Below are 21,227 nucleotides of genomic sequence, written 5' to 3'. Positions count from 1 at the left end.
TAGTGTCATTTCTATTGTTTCTGGAGTAGGTAAGGCTTTCCAACGCTTCCCCAAGGATTGTGAAAACCCACAATCGATCAGTACAGTGTTCAATGTATTATGCAAACACTCACCCCTTCCACATCAACCTTTATGCCCTTAACCCAACCTTAGCGCTGTGAAAACCGTACTATCACGTTTTCTTGCTACTAAGTATTTGGACTCTTTTTTATAATTATTTAGAATTGTATTTTCAAGAAACATAACTGCACCAGTCAATATCAGTTGTAAAGTGTGCAAGACATAAGAGTTGATCTCCATGCTCATGCTATTTTTATTGATTATTTAAACATGATCTGAATATGAATATATTTGCATATGGCAGTGTTGAAATATACATTTATAAGCATAAAAGCAGGCATACACAAAGTCAAAGTCGCAATACGGCAGTGTGGTGAGTAAACAGGTTTGAACCCTATGAAGAGGGCACGGGAAAGCACCAGCCAGCATTCTCCTCTCTGTTTTCTTATTTTAGATGGAATCTGAGAGTCTCCCTTCTTCGGCCACCTTTGAGGTTGTGTTTCTTTTTTTCTATTATTGTTCTGGGGGAGTATACATTTTGCTCTCAAACATTTGATGATAAAACGCATCATTCCAAAGGAGACTGAAGGAATGCAACATGTGTAACATACTTAAATTACACAAAACTTTAAATAGGTATTGTGTAGACTTTAAGTTGATAATCATACATATCAGTGGAGTATAAGTAATGAAGGGCAGAGAGTAAAAGGTCCGCATCAAGACATAATTTCAGTATACCAATGGTCAATGGAATTATAGCAATGGTAGACCAAATTTTGTGGTAGACATTAGGAAGCAGAAAAAGGTGAATTTTGCTGCTTAATCCGGCACCGTCTGTGGTAGTATTATTTTGCAACTTTTTTAACAAGGACATTTTCTGAGAAAAGGTTGCAGCTCAAGTACCAGTTTCACATCACAACATGGCACCCACTGTGGCGCTTATATAGAATAATTATAATAATATTTAATCTGTTGGAGCTATAAATAACTTTTTGGTTGAAAAGTGTAATTTATGCAGCAATAGGGGGGACTACGGAACTAGATCAGTAATTCTCTAATTATGTAGAAATCTCCATAGCCACAGAATCATATAATTCCAATGGCCCTGGACATATCTAATAAGAAAAACATGGCTTTAATCAGGAAGAGGATTTCCATTGCTTTTAATATTACCTCAAACCATGTCAGATTTCTTTTCTATCAGTTACCCTTCTTCATTATTTTTTTTTCATTTTACTTTGTACTAATTGCTTCAGGGCGACTATGTCGTTTGAAGGAGCAAATACCACATCAATTACTTTGATTCTGGTTGGGTTTGCAATGCAATCCTCCTCTAATCCACTGAGCACCATGCCACAGTTGGGGGGCACCCAAGCGCAGTCGTAGTCACTGCGCCATGATTTCTGGAGAGGGTGTCCCTGCCGATCAATCTTCTTCACTCTGCCTACATTCACTCGAAGTTTCAGAACGACGTTTCGACCCTCCATGCCAATTGGATATCTTCTTGCTTTCTCAATCGCTCTGCTGACGTACACCCCAGGACCCAGCATTCCATCCTTCGAGCTTCTGAATCTTGACTTTATAATGGATTCTGCCTGTTCGACGGTGGTCCCGTGGTACATCACGTAGAGCTTCCCGTCAATGGGATCCTCGAGGGGCTGCAGGCCGACATCACTGTAGTAGGGGAAATCCTCTTCTGCCCAGAGGTCATTCGCATTTGCCAATGAGAAACTCATTGCACAATCTAGAAAACATAAGGAAACAAAAGAGCACGAGTCTATCGCTGTCTATCATTCGGAAATTAAGTTAGATATTTTCACAAAAAGGCTGCAAACATTGGTCATAAATACTTGTTTTGTGATGAACACATTAATGTTTATGGGCATTCATGAGAATTTAAACTAGAGTGATAAACGATATCATCTTAAATCAAGTAGCAATCCTAAGACTGTTAGAGCTGACATTTTTAGCAGGTTTACCCCCAGACTTTTTGCTTTTTAACTCCCTGTTTTTGACTACATTTTTGTTGGTTTTAGGACTCTGAGCACTTTATCACTGTTGATCAGTACGAAAGTGTTCAGACTGCAATATACTCTCGAAAGGTTGCCGGTCTTGAGCTGGGGCATGATAAGGCCCCGTATACCATTGGTGGACAGGATGAATGTAACCCCGTGTGATAACGATTGCCATAGGATGGTACAACAACCAATACTCTAGTAATACTGTGAATACTCTATACTACACCTTAAGCCCTGATGAAGTTCCTAGGCATCAAGGAACGAAACACGTTTGCCAATTTTTAAAAATATTTTGGAATAATAAAGGAACAAGATGGACTGAATGTTGTGAAATTGAAATCTCTTTTCTGGTACACCTTCCTTTCGAAGAATCTAAAGTGCATATGCTCTCTATGTAAATCCTGTTACTGATTTGTATATCCATGATTTGCATATTTGATTTACTAATAAGTCCCTAGTGTGCCCAGGGCCTGTAAATCAAGTGCTACTCGTGGGCCTACGCCACTGGTTGTGCCACCCACTCAAGTAGCTCTTCCAGTGTGTCTGCAGTGTCAGTGCACGCAGTTTTAAACTGTTATGTTGAACTGTCACGGGCACCCACTTGCCAGGCCTATCCCTTCCCTTTTATTACATATGTCACTCCTAAGGTAGGCCCTAGGTACCCACAATGGCAGGGTGCAGTGTATGTGAAAGGTAGGACATATAGTGGTGTGCTTTACATGTCCTGATAGTGAAATATTGTGTATTTCGATTTTCACTATTGAAAAGGCTAGCTCTTCCATAGGCTAACAGAGGAGTTGCCATGTGACATCTTACATGGGTAACTTTCACTTGGGAGCAGCTAGAGATTTGGAGTTCAGGCTCTCTGAACTCTGAATTTACTAAAACGCCTTTTAGTAAAGTAGGTTTCTAAATTGTGGGTTTGAAAATGTCACTTTTAGAAAGTGGGTATTTTCTTGCTTACCCATCCTGGGCCTCTGATTGCCTGTGGAATCAACATCTGGTTTTAGATTGACAGGGCACTCCTCACTCCAAACACTCACACAAAGGATGCTGAGATGTGCCCTGCATATTCTGATGCTTGCCCCTGAAGGGGCTCAGGGTGCCCTGCACAATGCTGTCTACACCTCCTGTAGTGTGGCTAGACAAGGGAGGACTTAACTGGTTTTCACTGAGCAAGGAAAACTTCCTTACAAAGACTTCAAATGGAAAAAGGGGTATAAGTATTAGACCTAAAACCCATAAACGTTAGATTACTTCTGGAATCAAGAGGAACCTCTGCCAAGCAAGAAGAGCTGAAGAGCTGTGAGTAGGAGCACTGCCCCTTTGCTGCATTTTACTTTGCTGGGTTCACCTGCAGTTGCTGCTTCTGCTAAGGAGAGGGCAAAGACTGCACTTTATTGTGAAACCTGCTTGAGACGGATCTCCAAGGACTTGTGCGTGTTTGACTCCTGTTCTGAAGTCTCAGGGAGACAAAGGCTTTACCCACAGCCTTCTTGAACTCCACTGCTGGAAGTCCTGACCTGCAAGGGGGTGCCTATTCCAGTTCAGGGCCCCTGTAGGTCGTTCCTGCTACAAAAAGCTGTGAAGACCTGAAGAAACCAAGAAAATCGACACTTCGCTCTTCTTGCGGCTGTTTTATTTGATGCTGCACAGCCATACAGTGGAGAAAATTCTGGTGCACTGCCCCATGTGGCCGAAGAATCAAAGCAGTGCCTATCATCGTTTAGAGAAACTGCTACACGCTGATTTCGGTGCACCAATCTCTGAAGTCCACGATTACCACACCAACTCCGACGCAAGCCCTCCCGTGTGGCTAAAAGTATCGACGCATCGTTGGACTGCAGCTAAAGCAATTGATGCATCGACCTCCAGCACAACTGGATTTCCACGCATCGCAGCTGTGCACCAAATCTACATCAATACTGGTGCTACAGTATCATCTTGTGTGTTTTGCTGTTCACCCTCTGTGGGAAGGGTATGCCCAGACATGGGTTCCTTGCTCACTAAGCCACTGGAGTCAAGCTATCCTGGCTGAAGACGGCTGATAGCCAGAAACCGGTCCTAGGATGCTTGATTCTGGTCCAAAAAGACATGGCTTGGCAGTTCGGGCTGGACTGTTCCCATGAGGCACAGAGTCAAGACTGATTTGCATATGGCCATGTCTGAACTGGGGTGGCTTGGTGAGCAAAATAATGATGGATTAAACCCAGATCTGTGACTGGGGGTGAATGTTTTGCCATTGTGCAACATTCCGTCCATCATCTTGTGTGTTTTGCTGTTCACCCTATGTGGGAAGGGTATGCCCAGACGTGGGTCCCTTGCTCACTAAGCCACTGGAGTCAAGCAATCCTGGCTGAAGACGGCTGATAGCCAGAAACCGGTCCTAGGATGCTTGATTCGGATCCAGTAAAAACATGGCTTGGCAGTTCGGGCTGGACTGTTCCCATGAGGCACAGGGTCAAGACTGATTTGCATATGGCCATGTCTGAACTGGGGTGGCTTGGTGAGCAAAATAACGATGGATTAAACCCAGATCTGTGACTGGGGGTGAATGTTTTGCCATTGTGCAACATTCCGTCCACCATCTTGTGTGTTTTGCTGTTCACCCTATGTGGGAAGGGTATGCCCAGATGTGAGTCCCTTGCTCACTAAGCCACTGGAGTCAAGCTATCCTAGTTGAAGACGGCTGATAGCCAGAAACCAGTCCTAGGATGCTTGATTCTGGTCCAGTAAAGACATGGCTTGGCAGTTCGGGCTTGACTGTTCCCATGAGGCACAGGGTCAAGACTGATTTGCATATGGCCATGTCTGACTGGGGTGGCTTGGTGAGCAAAATAACGATGGATTAAACCCAGATCTGTGATTGGGGATGAATGTTTTGCCATTGTGAAACATTCCGTCCATCATCTTGTGTATTTTGCTGTTCACCCTATGTGGGAAGGGTATGCCCAGACGTGGATCCCTTGCTCACTAAGCCACTGGAGTCAAGCTATCCTGGCTGAAGACGGCTGATAGCCAGAAACCGGTCCTAGAATGCTTGATTCTGGTCCAGTAAAGACATGGCTTAGCAGTTCGGGCTGGACTGTTCCCATGAGGCACAGGGTCAAGACTGATTTGCATATGGCCATGTCTGAACTGGGGTGGCTTGGTGAGCAAAATAATGATGGATTAAACCCAGATCTGTGACTGGGGGTGAATGTCTTGCCATTGTGCAACATTACGTCCATCATCTTGTGTGTTTTACAATAAGAAACCGATGCATCACCTCTCCGCACAGTAAGAAACCAACACTTCACATCCTCTCCAGTAAGGAACCGACGCATCACCTCCTGTGCGTGGCAGTAAGGAACTGAAACATCATCTCCACTGGAGCAAGGAACCAACACATCACCGTCCTGCTCATAAGGAACCAACACATTACCTTCCCAGAGCCTATTTTGCTTGTGAGTTTTAACAGATGCCAGGCAGTTTGTCACGCATACATAGTTTTCTATGGACCGAACTGTTTTACCTTTTAAAAGTAACATTTTGATATCTGTATGTTGGATTTTTGTCATTTTAGTCTTGTTTGGTTTAGATAAAGATACTTTTTTTTCTAAACTGGTGTGGTGTCCATTTGTAGTACTTTCACTGTGTTAGTGAGTGTTATGTGCTATTGCTTCACACATTGCCTCTGAGATCAGCATGACTGCTCGTGCCAGCTACCAAGGGGGGGAGCAGGGGTTTGTTTAGACGTGTAACTCCCTAATCCTGACTAGAAGGTAGGGTCCCTACTTGGACAGGTAGAAAGCCACTGCCAACTAGAGACCCCATTTCTAACAAAGACTAATTTTACATCAATAATCAGTAGTCAGTAGACATAAGCTATTTACCTGTAGTTTGCAGCTTGACCCATCATAGACCCGCATGCTATGCATATCACACCTCATATGCTTTAGGTCTAGATTAAAGGTTAGGTGATGGCAATGTCTTTTGTGTGAATGAGGTAAAATTACATTAGATGTCATCTGCTTTCTATCATTTAGTGGAATGTCTTATTTCATGGGCAGTTTAATTTGGCCAGTCTGTCTTCTATATCTGTCTGAAACTTAAAGTTTGAATGCATTGTAGGGATCCTGAGCTGGTGGTTATTGAATGCAGACACTATTTAAGAAAATAAAATTCAGGCATGCTGTAGTGCAAATCTGCCTTTGTTCTGTTAATCTAAAACCTTGAATTAATTGTCACTTGGACTCTGGGTGTAGAAATAAACATTAACAGAGGCCTTTAATTATACTCCAAAACTCTACTAATAGGCAAACAAACAAGCTCAGATTTTACAATTAAATGGTACAGTTTCCAATTTTGCATTGTATTTTACAATGCAGAAATGTGTAAGCTTGCTTTTGAGTGAACTATTAGATCTCTACGTGATATTCTCTTAATTGAGACCATCTGCATTGATAATATTATTCAAATACAACATACACCCAATGGCTTTAGTAAAGCTGAAATATTAAATTAAGTTGACATGTAGAGGAAAGTAGATTGAGATTCCATTTGTAAATATATTGTAAATATTGCCCACTGGGGCTGAATAAATGTGCATGCATGTACTGCTGTATAACTACTGAATTACATTTAAAGATGGCGGCAAAATAGGAGGACTGATGGAAAGTCCTTAATTGATGTTTGTTACGAGAGGGGCCATTTAAATACACTGTGCAATGATCCTGTCTGCGTCGTGACAAAAGCTTATAAAGCTGAAACGCGTCTGCTGCTTTACTTTTGCCGAATTTGGATTAAAATATTGGAGTGAAGCAACGCTTGGAATGCCGTGTTCCTTTGTTTATCCTGGATGAGATGTCATTGATATTATAAATATTGTAAATATGATTGCTAAGCCCATGCCACAATTTCTTCTCTAGTTAATTAGGCCTGGTATCATTTAGGCTTGGGCCCTTCTTGAAATGGCAGTGTGTTAAGACATTGAAGAACGGAAAGAACTTCTAAAGCATGGACCAAACACCTCTTCTTTGATTGGATGGAATTTATTGGTTCATGATTTTTTTTACACCTTCTCCAAAGCTATTAGATGCTTTGATCAGTTAGCTGCCATTGCAGTTACAAGATAATCTTACACCAACAGACACAATGGGCATGGCCCAAAGCTTCTCTTTTAGCATCAGAAGCCATTCCATAAAGTTGTTTCTCTTTTCTCGTCCATTGATCCACTTAAGCCAGAGTACTTGATTTTATTGTTTGTTCCTTATATCCATATATTGTGTCCTCAAAGACCAGTACTAGCTTGACTGAGTCATCAATACTGAATGTGCGAGGAGTATGTCAAGTTTGATTGCTATTTTTCTAGGTCGACGTCTGCACTATCTTCGTTTTCTGAAGGCATCTTGGGGACATTCAGAAAGCATCCTTGGAAATGCACTCTGCCCTTTGCTTACCATTGGCTTTGTAGTTTGTAACTCACATTTCCTTACTTTCTATTTGCTGGCTACATTTGTTTGAGGGTGTCTATCTTGAGTTTGTCCCTTCCCTTGCCCAAACCTTGGTTACCGTACACTTCTGAGATCTCCCTTTCTGTAACCAGGCCTTTAAATCTTTTTCTTATATTGTCACATTTACTGTGCATTTATGCATAAAGGTCCAATGTCAGGCTCCTTCTTCCAAGGTAGCTTGGTGTTTACTTTCCTTTCTGTGACTTCAAAGTGAGAGCACTTATTGGAAAGCAAGAGGAATGCAGATTACTCTCCCCAGGGAGCCCGCCCATGCCCTTCCTTCCAGGCCCTTTAATGTAGGCTGGGTCTGAGGGGGGCAGCCTTATACTTTTTTTCAATTTGGGGGTTGATGATTCGAGCCCTAACTGGGTCTTTGAAGACCTCTGGTGCATGCTTAATGACCCCTTTAAGCATAGGTAAAATTGAGGTGGACCTTTGTGTGGTATCAAAGGTATCCATAAGGAAATCTTCGTCTACTGGGTCAGTATGTATGTCAACTCCATGATATGGGGCAGCTCTATGGACAAGTTGGTTAAATCCCATAGTGTCCTCTGGTGGGGAAGGCCTGGAGGGGTATATGTCATCTTGTGGGATGTTAGGGACGTCTGGGGTACTATAATCATCCCAAGGGTCAGGTGAGCCAGGAGGACTAGGATTATCTAGTGGCTCATTATCTGCACCATCTCCTGTGTCATCAGAGGTGTTATCCCCGTCATTATCATCTTCTAATGGAGTAGGAGATGCTGTAGGGGAGTGATGTGGGAGGGGAGGAGGTGGTGGAGGAGGAGGATGAGGAGGAGGAAGAGAAGGTATTCTTAGAGGAGAGGTCGCAATGTCCTTCTTCTTAGAATGAGGAGCCGGTGCAGCCGTCTCTAATGGGCATTTTTTAGAACTAAGAGTCAATTGACCAGTTTTGGGATCTTTAACAAGAGTCTTTTGTGTAGGATTTGGATGGAATAGTTCCTCTGTGGGAGGTACATCTTTCGGTGCCAAGGTTATTGGTTCCGTAGGCTTTTTCAGCTCCGAACCGGTAGCATCTTTTTACTTAGAAACATGTTCTTTTGTAGTGTCTTTGTCCGGTTCCGGTGTTTTTTTCGGCTCCGAAGCATGGGAGTCGGGTGCTTTCAGTGGCAATTTCTTGCTCAGCTCCGATTGGGGTTTTGGTGCCAAGGAGCCGGTGCCAGTCGTCGGCGCCGAGAGCTTAGATGTGGAAGCAGCTGGTGTGGAGGCGGAAGAAGATGGCTTCTTTTTCGGTGCCGGTAGGTGTGTGCCGGCACCGGGGGTGGGCTGACTCGAGCCCGAGTCACCTAATGGCTTATTATGCTTCTTTGCCGAGCCCGAAAACGGGGCATGGGAAGCAGTCTCTTGATGTGCACCCAGGCCCGAAGGCGAGGGTGTGACCGAAGCCTTTTTGGAGGGTGTTGAGGAATGGTCGGGGTCAATGTGTGTACTTACGACCCTCTGTGCCGGAATGATGTCCTCGACGTCTGAGTCGTTGGCCTCGGAGTCGCTGTCAACGCCATGTTGTTGCTCTTGCTCTGGCACGTCGACTTCCTCTTGGAAAATGTCATCCAGGATCGAAGATGATGAGTGAGCCATGGTTCTTCGAGCTTGTTGGTCCCGAATAGTCTTCTTAGAGCGGAAGGAGGCACAAGCGGAACAGTCTCTGGCCTCGTGCTCCGGTGAGAGGCAAAGGTTGCACACCTCATGTAGATCGGTGTGGGGAAACTTCGACATTGAGGACACTTCTTAAATGACGTCCTTTCCATGAGCCAGAGAGTTAGGCCCAGGTAGACCCGACGACCTTCGTCGACTACCGGAATTGAAGACTTCGAAGTCGTGAAGAGTCGCGTTGATGGGAAACGCGATCGAGACAATACTGTCGACCTGGGTGAGGATTGCGCGCCGAAGGAGAATTCGTTCCAAACCGGAGCGCAGGCAACACATCCGAGCCTGATGGCGGAAAAAAAACAATCTAAGAATGGAGCCGATGCCCATGTGCACTATTGTCCAAAAGAGGAGTCACCTATCTCGTGACTTCCAAAGACTTTTCAGGAGAAAAACTGCAGACATCCGAGCCCAGCACTAGGTGGTGATCTATGCACAGTGTGTAATCTGCAGCTCATATGCCTCGAACATTAAAACCACGTGCCATATCCCTGCACTCAGAAACTGCTCACTTCCGATGAGTATCAGACTGAGGAAACATATATGTGTTGACGGACATGCATCACTAGCTGTGTTTGAACTTTCAAGCTTTCCCCACTATAGATTAGGGAGAACTGGGACAAGCTTGCGAATTAGTGCGTGCCCCCACCCCATTTTCAATATTATTATGTTATGTCACAGCAGGGCACCAGTCATATATGATACATGAGGAAGATACTTACCCTAGGTGAGCTTTCTGTGGTTTACTTCAACAGTTCTACAGTGTTCTGTGAAACTTCTGATGGGTATGAAAAGTCCTGTCGATGTAAGAAAAACATCAAACTATGAAACCCTGTGTTAGCTTTTCATAAAGAATCAATGCCATCTGAACATGCCAGTATTTACTGTAAACCGCACAGGAACTTCACTGGTTATTGGTGGATTGTCCAGTTGCTCTACCCATTTAATTGCCAAAAGATGCCATTACTTTCCAGTTATTCAGCCATTCGTAGAGACACAGACTGAATTTCAAGGCTGGTGCTAAATTAAGCCAGCAGCTTTGAGGAGCAGCATTTGTCAACATCAAGTTGGCGAGTGAGGAAAATCCACCTCTCAGCGAGATTTTTCCTTGGACGCGATCGTCAACATCAAGTTGGCGAGCACGGAAAATGAACTTCCCTTTGAGATTTCTCAACGCAGGTTGTCAGAGTTCTCATTGCGAGTGGTCGTCTATGCTCGCGGCCGCTCGCATTGAGAAATAGTCCATTCGTGTTGAGAAAGTTGCTGAGTAAAAAGCTACTCGAGCGGCAGAAAGAAAGCAGCGCCCGTTTGCGCTGTGCATGGTGCCGTTCGCTATGATTGCACAGTATGAACAAGCACCTGGCACTGAAAATCACAGCAAACACCATTTATCTAACGCACTCCGCTGCTCGCGAAGCTCTGCGTAGCGCACCCGAGTTTATTTGCACTTTGCAGAATTTTGTGTAGCGGAACTCTGTGAACCACACTCAGGATTATACAGGAGTAAACAAAATATTACATAAAGAATCTCTGGAGCATACAAAAGAAAATGAGTAGATACTTGACAGGTATATTCCAAAAAGATTTTTTTAAAATGATACTACTTTCTTCCAAACTTCTAGCCAACACCTGTTATATAGTTAGTCGTTGTAGTTGGTGGGTGTTACCAGGGTTTACACACAATTAGTTAGGACCCAATTTGGGCTGTAGTTTTAGGAAACAAGGGTACCCCATAAATCGAACCTGGGGTTGAAACGTATTTTAGAAAGACAGTGGTTCAATGGTGGCCTGGATAGGTCCTAAGAGAATAAAGCGTATACTTAAATCACGCTAGGGAGATGAATGCGTAGGGAAACATATATTCAATCATTTATTTTCAAGTCTTAACATGTAATAGTGCGTTTCAGGTGCTCACATGAGTGACAGGGTGCATAACGTGACATGAGTGAACAAAGTGGAGCAGAACGAAATGTCGCACAACAACAAGGTATAGTCCACAAAGCAGTATACAATGGGGTGGGGGCATTTCCTTGGGTGGGTCGACGACGTTTGGGTCTTTTATAATTTTGTGGAAAATTAGTGCGTTTTGGTGAACATTATCTGCGCCATCTTGCCTTTTCCCTGATGCCACACTTTTGTCGTGCGCGCCCGCCATTTTTTTAAGATGCCCCGATCAGAACAAACCCTTTTGCATGCCGCTGGCCCCTGACATAGCCCTTTGCCTTCGCTAAGCCCGCACGCTGACCACCCCCTGCTTGCACCTGCCTTGAGTCATAAACCCCTCTCCGGCGCTGCTCTGCCCCAGGCCCTCATCCTGTTCCCAGCGCGACGCCTCCCTGCTTTCCTTTCATGATCTCCGGCCTTTAGATGCAAACCCCTTTTTCCCGTGTGCCCGTTTTGTCCTCCCCGTTCCCAAGCCGACACCCAGCTCTGCCGATACCATCCTTGCCCCTCCCCATACAATAGAAAGCTTCCCCCATCAAAGAATCCCCGGGTTGATCAAAGCCCCCACCCCATGAGATCCGATCAAACTCCCCACATTCCGTGAATCGGCGGATTATCCAGCTGCGCGATGCTCATCACCTGTTGTGACTAGGGTGGGGACTTCAACTGTAAATGTGTGTGGGAACGGGCCCAAAGGGGAGTTCCGAGAATGTCTTTTCCATACATCAAAGCTTTAAACATGTATGTGTAATCTGCAATAAAATCATAAATGTGGGTATAAGAGGCCAGGGCCTCAGAAATACAGTTAGAGCACCTCAGAACGATACCTTCTGTCCGTTTCGTTGTGTTCTCCTCCGGAGAGAATAAAAAACCTTGTTTCCTGCTTTCCAGTCTCCAGCGCCTGCCTCTTCATTGATTTAAATAACTAGAGGGTCACAGAGGCAATACCGCCGGGCAAATATCGATTGTCCCCGACCCGATTGAACTTTTTTTACAATTGGCGTCCCAAGCGTGGGGCCCATCAGCGACTCGTGGATCCAGTGGGAGAGGTCCCGACGACAGAGTGAACGACTGCAACGATCGGGAGAGCTCTTGCCCAATAGACCCTCGTCTGGCAGCCGATCATCCGAACTTCACTAGTTCCGAACAGACCTCTCTCGAGTGATCTACGGTCCTGACTGGGAACCATCAGGAGTGCCGTGAGAAATACGAGAAAAAGAGGACGATCGGGCGCTGGATTCGGAAGACAAGAAACTGTCCACATGGTCCGGGTAAGGTCGTGTTGCCACGACAAGTTGCGAAATTTGTTTTGATTGCTTGATTGTTCAAAATACTAGTATTGCTTTGTTTATTTTTATTTAGAGATTCACTGTCTGCAAACGGAGAAACAACAGGCTCCCTCTCCCTTTGCAAGCAGTGGAGGATAGGTAGGGTAGCAGCCGTGCTTGTTCTTTTTCTCCCCCACTCAATAATTGCTTGAAACTGAACTGTTGTTCACAAAACTATTGTTTCCTGGAGATTCCCTGTCTGCAAGCAGGGAAGAGACCACCCTTTTTGCAGATAGTGAAAAGGGTAGGTAACGCAGATCTTTGCGGACCTACTCATTCTCCCCATTGTTATTTATTGGTCGTTTGGTTTTATATTTTTTTTGGATCCATGAGGTATTCACTACCTGCAAACAACGTAGAATAGAAATATTCTGTCTAGTCTTTGCACCTAGTGATAAGATAGGCAGTGCTGACTTTTTAGTCCCTCGTTACGAGCCGTCATGTCTGTCTTCTCCCCATTGATAAATAGCCTGTTTAGCCCGGACCGGGTGTTAGAGGTGGACCATATAGCTCCACTAGAAGGCACCCCTAATAAGGACATGTTCATAAACTATGGGTTAGTCACCATAGCTTATAATAAATTATGGCACAGGTATACCGAAGATAGCCAAGACAAACAGTGGCCACTGGCAGGATCCTTTGACCTTGATAAAATAGAAACGTTAGAAATAGCCCTTCGAAATAATAAGACGACGCCAATTATGCTCGACAGTCTCGGTATGTGGCGCAGAGAGGCTACGAAACGACAGAGAAAAGACGAGGATAAACCAAGTAGGGAAATATACCGACAGGACAACCCCAGGACACCGCTACCCACAACTTATCCCCCGACACTATGCAAAGGACGACCAGACTTAGGGTCAGACCAATGCGCTTTTTGTAGGTATGTCGGACACTGGAAAGCCCAATGCCCGACTCTACTGAGCGTGAGTAAAGGCAAAGGGCCGACAAGAACGACAGACCGACAGTACGAGAAAAGGCGCGAGACAGAGAAGAACCCGACTTACATAGACAGACCAGACAGAACCACCACGTTTGATTATGCCCGATGGCACAGATTTCGCCAGGAAAATCTCAGCGGCATGCTCAAGTTCTCCTAGGTCGGGCAATGTCAAGACGGGAACCCAGCCTCGTTTAAAAATTCACAGACGGAAAGAGATAATTATGACCAATAACTGTTTTTATATTTGTCTTGGGTCTTTGTATGTCGTACTTGTACTGTCCCCCGTCTGAGTTCGTGTGTATGTAATGTACAAATCTGCGTCATCCCTCTACACGTGTTTCCGTGTTACTCGACCCCTGTTAGCAGAAACTTAGCATAAAAGCAACCTGGAAAGAAAGAAATGATAAAACAAAATCCGTAGACCATTAATAAACTTGAACTTTTAATTTAACACAACAAACAAGGAATAATAACGATAAACTGTAGAAAATGAAAGTCAAACAGAACATTCGCCCCCCCCCATTCTGGAACCTTCCAAAATAGGGCAGGGTTACGGCTACGCCCAACCAACGGCAACCCATATAAGGCGAGCCCCGCCGCCAACTCTTGGTCAGGAAATCTTAACGTACGGGGGAGCCGGAGGAGAGGCAGGAGCCCGCAGCCTGGGCATTTGCAGGTAGTCCCGCCACATGTCTCCTTGGCCGGCCGCAACGGGCCTGGAAAGACTAAGGTAGTCCCGCCACATGTCAAGAGGAGAACGAGGCACCTCTTCCTTTTCTCTTCCGTCACAGCCGCAGCAGTCCTGGACGGCGGGATGTCCTGCACGTACCTCCACAACAATTTGTCCAAGTTGGGCTGGAAGGGAGATGCGACGCGGACGAGCCTCTCCCACCTCCACCGGTAGGAGGTTTCCCAGCCCCCAGCCCGACGCCGAACATCCCCAGTCAGGCGATGGTGCCCATACTTCCACAGCACCGGACACACCATGGTGGCACCCCAGTACTTGCGCAGACCCGAACGTACAATGGTGGCACCCCAGTATTTGCGCAGCACCGAACGTACAATGGTGGCACTTGGGGAACACCGGATGTGGAGAGGCCTTCATGCGGGGCGATGAAAAGGAGCGGCATGGAGTGCACCGGGAGAAGGAGACGATGTGAACGAGTCTCCCTCGCCCCCCAGGTGGGGGCATCACAGCTGCACCCCAGCTGAACGTCCCGCTTACACAAAACAGGGACCTCTTCCTTTCACTCCGAAGGGTCTCTTCCATTCTTGCAAACTCGACGAGAGTGGCCCCTGTAGGGCCTCAAAATGGCGTCTGGATCCGCTGGAAGGCGGGCCCCGGCCACTAGAGTAACTTTGGCCAGCCATACAACTCGAACATTTGTCCCATGGAGCACGAGCCCCCATCTCCGACAGCATCTCCGCAGCCTTGAAGATCATACAAAGGTCCCCGGCGGAACCTTCGGCCTTTGCAGGTTTCCGGTAAGGGACGGCTGCCTTGATCGCCAACGAAACAAACATGACATTGCCACACCTTCTGTTAGCGTGAATTCTAGAACTGCCGAAAAGGACTCTGGTCCAAACTGCCAGTAATGGAAACATTTCCCCCTGATGCTGCTTCCGGACTGTGCCGGCCCCGCCCAAAATGGCGCTGGTATCGATCGGAACTTACGAACACCTCGTGGTGTTCCTTCGCACTAATATAAACTTGATGTTCTGAGATTTTATATGATCCTTTGTACACTTGGCTAGAAAAGACGAAGAGAACTCACTCGACGAATAGTGTGAAAAGATCCCCGTTACAAATGTTGATTACGAATGTACAATGTATTATATTTTTATAACTGATGTAAACCTCATTTACGATGCACACGTACGGTATGCATATAGGAAATCTGATTACAACTGTTATGATTATGTTTCTAAATTATGAAAATATATGCCCCCGAACCCCCAGCCAATTAATAGACGTTTTAGTCTCTTACAAATGAATGAGTAAAACTTTCCGATGTTTTTATTGTTGCAAACGACACCCCCCACTGTACGCACTTTAGCCATTGCCACGACCGACCAAATACGACCACACCCTCCTAATCCATATGCTGAAATGAATTTGCAAAATAAAGTCTTTGAAACTATGGACGGGTATTGCATGCTTTATTTTAAAACAATATGGGATGGGTAGGAAAGTTCTTTTTCTGTGCACCCTACTCTGCTCTCTCTTTAAGGTTAAAGGAAGATGGTTGCCCAGCCCTGGAGGACGGATCGGATCGACAACACGACACTCCGTCTTAAAAGTACGCGACTGACTCATGAACTCTCGCGTAGAGGAAGACCGTGACTTCCAAGGATGGGTAAAACGAATGGTGTAAATGAGGGAATGTAAAAGGAGGGTGAAATGAAATAATGTAAATATTGTAAAGTACAACGTTCCAAAGTAGCAGGGACCCAAGAACCGAAGAACTTTAGAACGCCACGGCGTTGAAAGAGGTTTAAGGATCCCGATAGTGAGATATATCCTTTGACTAGATACCTCGCACTAGGCACCTCTGGTTTCCTTTTTATGTTTCCCCGCACACGCCCTACATGAACACACTACCCCCCCTCGACTCCGAAAACCATATCCCCGGGGACCCTGCCCCAAGGAGGAAAGACGAGTAAGAGGTAAGTAAAGGACTTATGAATCCATGTATTTGAATGCGCGCGAATGCTGTCTCCCCCACCCCCCCTTTTTTTTCCTTCCTCTGCAGGTTACATCAGAGATTACAGCCAAGGTGTGGCGAAGATCTGAGACCTTGCCATGTCTAAATACACGAAACGGACTAGCGCCGCAGGGTGGTGTCTAAGCACGCCTGCAAACTACTCACGTATCGAACAAACCCGAAAAATTAGCACAACCTGATAAAAAGTGATCACCCTTAAACCAGACCGGACGAATGAACCCATGTCACGTATGATGCGAAACTGTGAGGGAATGTGTGTGTGTGACTGAGGCGTTGACCCAACTGGTCAAAGGACCGAGAATGCGAGAAAGTGCGACAAAGTGGTACCTCCTTTTTTCTTCTTTCCTTTTCTCAAAGCACGTCCCCTCTACCCTGTCTAATGCTCAAACTGCATGATTACAAGATTCTAACGCGGACTCGTGAATACCCTTTACTGTGTAATGCACTAAATAGCCTTTCTTGAATGCACTGCCGCCCTCTCTGTTGCACGTGTACTATTTAGCCTGCCGTTGCACTCTCTCTCTCTCTCTCTCTCTCTCTCTCTCTCTCCCTCTCTCTCTCTCTCTCTCTCTCTCTCTCTCTCTCTCTCTCACTCTCTCTCTCTCTCTCTCTCTCTCTCTCTCACTCTCTCTCTCTCTCTCTCTCTCTATTTTTGCACTACCACTCTTCCGAGTGGTTAGCCCCGAAATTGGCAGATTGCCACCCCTAGCACACCACCTAATTGGCTTCAAATACCGTCAGTATTTGCACAAACGCTTGTCTTTAATACAATCACCCTGAGGCCGCGTCATTACCTCTCCTTTTCCGCTAGAAGTCAATGAACCCAGGTTGGGCCCTAAGGGAAAGGACAGGTAAGACGACAGAGGTTCCCTAATCTGGCCCGAAATAAGGGAACTACATGTCAACGGCTCCTATAGTATAAAACAAGGACCTCAGAATACGCGACCCTCCCCTCCCCGAATTGTCGCAATACCCAAACCAGAAAAACGATCACCCCCGTTACCTCCCCTGTCTATGTCCCTGGTTGTTTCCCATAAAACCCCTGTCCTTCCTAGTTAAGTAACCGGGCTGTAAAAGGTTACGTAGGACCCAGAATGATGTTTTACAAGGTTAACAGACTAGACCAAGGTAAAGAAATCATCAAAATGAACCCCGCAGTAGTTGAAAAACAGGATGCACCGATAGAAAGGAAATGTTTAGCCATGTTCGTCTCTCAGCAAAATACCTGTGTAGTACCATGTTGACGACTCACTGTACCCTTTTGTAAATGTGAAACTCTAGAGAACGGCATATCTTTGCCAGATTTGTCTCCCGAAGGTGGGTTACCATCAGATGAACTGTCATGCCTGTAATAAATGATTATGAAGGAAAGTCATAGTAAATCCAACAGGTCCGCCACCGGTCATTCATATGCCAGTTGTGAACGTTAAATATAACGGACATTTTCATTCTTTGCCTGGAGCTGGGAGAGAAATAGACTTTTTGATTATCTTCATCTGCAAATTTTCTAAAGACTGTCTTTTCAAACTTGTTTAAGGGTACTGCTGTTGGAGGAGAGAAGGACCGGATGTGGGAGCACGAGGCCCGACTGCAGACTAAGGGACACCTGCGACATTAGCCAAGGCGAGACCACGACTGAAAGGAGCTGCAGGACGAGGCACTGTTTTCGACAGCATGAAAAGAAAGGGTCGACCTGATGCCCCTGCTCGACGTCCAGTGCCTTTCGACAAGTCCCCGCTCTCTGAATTCCGTCGCACGCCCGCCCATTTGAAGTCTCTCGTTCCCCTAGTTTGTTCCCAATTTGGCCTTGCTCCATCCCCCTTTTTCCTCTGACCTACCCTATGGACTGTTTTGAACGCTCTTCTTCCATCGGAACTTTCTGACAATCACCTCAAAGGACACAGGGCGAAAAGGACCTTTCCGACCAGAAACGCGAAGGAAAGGGTCGTGCCCTGCAACGCAGAACTTAGAACAGAGCTGGACTTGTAGCTCCACCGCCGGTGCTCAACAGCGCCAACGAAAGACCACAAAGAACAATGAGAACTCATAAAACTTCGAACATTCGACATCCTCAACCACCGTTTTGCTACGCCTCATTTCTCTCCCAGCCGCCATTGTATTGATCCCGCTCCAATCCGGATCTGAAACATGTATTAACCTGCCAGTTCACGTTATGATATGTACTTGCTGCTCGCCGTTTTTGTATTTCATTCCTATGACTTTCCTGCTTTATCAAATAGGTGCACCTCCTAAAAAAAAAAAAACTAGAAACCTCAAAATGTATTGTTTACAACTCTTTTCCATCTAGGGTTCCTACCGTTTTCTTTCTCATGCTCACCACAGTAGAACCGAATAGAAAATGAACCAGCAAGATGTCTTGAATATGTTAAAGGGAGGACTGTGGAAAATTAGTGCGTTTTGGTGAACATTATCTGCGCCATCTTGCCTTTTCCCTGATGCCACACTTTTGTCGTGCGCGCCCGCCATTTTTTTAAGATGCCCCGATCAGAACAAACCCTTTTGCATGCCGCTGGCCCCTGACATAGCCCTTTGCCTTCGCTAAGCCCGCACGCTGACCACCCCCTGCTTGCACCTGCCTTGAGTCATAAACCCCTCTCCGGCGCTGCTCTGCCCCAGGCCCTCATCCTGTTCCCAGCGCGACGCCTCCCTGCTTTCCTTTCATGATCTCCGGCCCTTAGATGCAAACCCCTTTTTCCCGTGTGCCCGTTTTGTCCTCCCCGTTCCCAAGCCGACACCCAGCTCTGCCGATACCATCCTTGCCCCTCCCCATACAATAGAAAGCTTCCCCCATCAAAGAATCCCCGGGTTGATCAAAGCCCCCACCCCATGAGATCCGATCAAACTCCCCACATTCCGTGAATCGGCGGATTATCCAGCTGCGCGATGCTCATCACCTGTTGTGACTAGGGTGGGGACTTCAACTGTAAATGTGTGTGGGAACGGGCCCAAAGGGGAGTTCCGAGAATGTCTTTTCCATACATCAAAGCTTTAAACATGTATGTGTAATCTGCAATAAAATCATAAATGTGGGTATAAGAGGCCAGGGCCTCAGAAATACAGTTAGAGCACCTCAGAACGATACCTTCTGTCCGTTTCGTTGTGTTCTCCTCCGGAGAGAATAAAAAACCTTGTTTCCTGCTTTCCAGTCTCCAGCGCCTGCCTCTTCATTGATTTAAATAACTAGAGGGTCACAGAGGCAATACCGCCGGGCAAATATCGATTGTCCCCGACCCGATTGAACTTTTTTTACAATTTTAGATCATCTTCAGGACAGGGGAGCTTCCTGAAACTGCAATAAGGTAAGCAAGATTAGCAATTGGCCCTACGTAATGCATTCTTAACGCAGTGATTTAGTGCTCCCAGTGGCATGATGAATTAACATGCACAGTTATATTAAATAAAAGGAATGGCGCTAACCTGAAAACCGTGTTTTGGCGCGCTATGTCATATTTACATGGGTGATGGGGTCTATTACGTGAGTAAAGATAGCGCTCAAATTGTTCAAAAAACTTACTTGGATAACCATCAAGTGTCCAAGTTAATTCATGCGCGAGGGACAATTCAATCTTGCCAGGTTTTAAATCCGGTAGTTTGGTCTAAGGAGAGATACAGTGTATTTAATAAGGGAAGAAATTATATGACCTGAGTTATTCTTGTCTATTATTTAGGGCTCACTCATTTGGTCATTTTCGAGATTCCTCACGGAGTTGGGCGTTGAAGAATTAGGGTAGTTCTGGAAAGTAGAAGGTAAAGCAGGTGCTTTATCGAGTGCCAAAAGGTGCACAGTCCGCTACAGTTAAAAGGAGCATCTAACTTACTTGTGTTTAAGCATTAGGTGGTCCTGATTCAAATGACTATGAGGATAGGAGACGAGATCTTGGACGGGTATGATTTCCGATAAAAACTGTAAGGGATATACAATTTTTAAGCAAGGTGGAGATTTTTGCTCCATTTTAATTTTAATTAGAACGCCGAACTTCCAGGGCTGGGCTGTGGCACAAACCAAAACCGTGGTTTCACTCAGATACCACCTATTCCTAAGTATTAACATGTGTGATTGGTTATATATAGTCAATTACGACTTCTCTGCTCACAGATTCTGGTTACATAGTAAACACTACTTATTGGAACATTGGAATGTCGGAAACTCCATTGAGGAAAATGAAGTGACTTAGGGTTAAAAATGGCTGGTGCAAGCCTTATGCTCCAACATTGCAAGGTTTGTCTTATGTTCCTCCCTTTTTAATGTAGAACATTCTCCCCTCAGTTGTTGGAATGTTCTAATAGCCTTATAGCCATTCTGCCTCAGACTATTCCGGTTGTTAAAAGCCCTTTCCACTCCACTCCAGTATACTCCACTCCAATATACCCCAATATACTCCAGTCTACCCAAATCACCTCCAATCCAAACTACCCCAAATCGCTCCACTCTAATCTACTCCCATCCACTCCACTCTTCTCCGATCTACCCCAATTCACTCCACCCTAATCTATCCCACTCCACACTAATCAACCACACTCTATTCCCTTCTACCTCACTCCACTCCAATCAACCCCACTCCACTCCAATCTACCACAATCTACACCACTCAAATCTGCCACAACCTACCCCATTCCAATCCACCACAAACTACCCCACTCCACACCTTTTCAGTCTACCCAACTACACTTCACCCCAATCTACCCCCTCCACTCCAATCTACCCCATTCCACTCCAGTCTAACCCAATCTAATTGTATATTTGCATATTTATATGTAAAGCGCAACATTCATCCAGAAGGATATCATGGTGCTGTAATAAGACTCCGGTAGATGACTGAGCTGTAAATGAGTTTGGCCAGTATTAGGTTCTAGAGAACATGTGAGTCTTAATTTTTTCCCTGCAGACAAGATAGTCCTCAGTAAGGCAGAGGTCTTGTGGTAAATCATTTCAATGCTTTGCTGACAAGTATTGAAAAGCTACGACCCCCTGCCCTTGCTTTCTTAATGTGTTTTGTTCTGGCTTGAGCTAGAGACCGTGATCT

The 21,227-nt window shown here is 45.5% G+C and overlaps 1 long non-coding RNA gene across 1 annotated transcript in view; it reads right to left on the bottom strand.

Annotated features, from left to right (window-relative positions):
- Positions 1-260: 260 nt before the first annotated feature.
- The window catches only part of LOC144823373 (uncharacterized), a 38,644-nt gene continuing 17,677 nt past the window's right edge, over positions 261-21,227 (bottom strand). The window contains exons 2-3 of the long non-coding RNA XR_013608777.1: positions 9,964-10,038; positions 261-1,804 (exon numbers count right to left, since the gene is read on the bottom strand). This is a non-coding gene — a long non-coding RNA (uncharacterized LOC144823373). The remainder of the gene's footprint in view (positions 1,805-9,963; positions 10,039-21,227) is intronic.

The sequence above is a fragment of the Lissotriton helveticus genome, chromosome 3_1 (assembly GCF_964261635.1).
Source record: "Lissotriton helveticus chromosome 3_1, aLisHel1.1, whole genome shotgun sequence".
NCBI classification, from domain to species: domain Eukaryota; kingdom Metazoa; phylum Chordata; class Amphibia; order Caudata; family Salamandridae; genus Lissotriton; species Lissotriton helveticus.
Note: the sequence above shows the minus strand (reverse complement) of the source record. Positions and strands in the feature narration are given on the sequence as shown.